Genomic DNA, 1166 nt, shown 5'->3' on the forward strand with positions numbered 1-1166 from the left:
AAACATTTACCAACTGCTGTAGCAGTCACTGACCAATCAGAGTGGAGACTGAGCCAATCAGACCTGATGTCAGGTGTAACTGACAATATGGGTTGGCCAGCTGACTCAGCTCTGCCCTCAGCCTCCATTTTTCTTCCACCTATTGAAATCCTATCTTTCCCTCATTTTCCCTGAAGTTATCCTGGACTACACTTAACTTATGTTGGTCTTTCCTTCCTTGGGATTAATTACCACTTTGTGTCCTGAATATTCTTAAAGATGTGCTAATGATATAACAGTGTAAAACACCTGCACTTTTTGGGCAGCACATTCTTTATTGTCTCTTCGGATGGTAAAATTTCATGATGTTTTTGATACAGAGAATAGAAAGATATAATTCGTTCTTTCCTATAACATAGTTTACCAAAAGCATTTTTTTTTTATCATTGATACTTTAGAAAAATTTCTTTTAGCTTCAAAAATTCATGACCGATACACAAATTTTTAGGATTTCTGTTGAAGTGAGGAAATGAGGAAAAATTGTACTATATTTCCTTTACTTTGAGATAAGATTTCAAAGAGATATCAAGTGTCCTTGGAATGCTCTTTCAATTGCCAGTAGATATATTCTTGGAAGACATTGCAACACCAGAATGGCTAATGATATTTTAACCTGAGTGGTAGTTTTAAAAGTTTTTGTGGGACAGAGAGAGACAGAGCATGAACGGGGGAGGGGCAGAGGGAGAGGGAGTTAGAGAAGCCTAGAGAAGCAGAAGCAGGCTCTGCACTTCAACTCAGAGCCCCACCCAGGGCTCGAAATCACAAACTGAGATCAGATCTGAAATGAAGGTGGATGCTTAACCAACTGAACCACCCACGTGCCCCAACCTGAGTGATCGTTTTAAAACACAGCCCCCAGATTCTTTGATACTTACCCACTGAGAGATGGAGTCTATGTCTCCTCCCCTTGAATCTTGGTGGGCTTGTGATTTGGTTGTAACCAACAGAATAATACTTCTATATCTACCATTTTATTCTCAGGGATTCTTGCCTTTTTGTTTTTTAATTTTTTTAATGTTTATTTTTGAGACAGCGAGAGAGTGAGACAGAGTGTGAGCAGGGGAGGGGCAGAGGGAGAGAAGCAGACACAGAATCCAAAACAGACTCCAGGCTCTGAGCTGCTAGCA

The sequence above is a fragment of the Prionailurus viverrinus genome, chromosome B2, assembly GCF_022837055.1.
Source record: "Prionailurus viverrinus isolate Anna chromosome B2, UM_Priviv_1.0, whole genome shotgun sequence".
Lineage (NCBI taxonomy): Eukaryota > Metazoa > Chordata > Mammalia > Carnivora > Felidae > Prionailurus > Prionailurus viverrinus.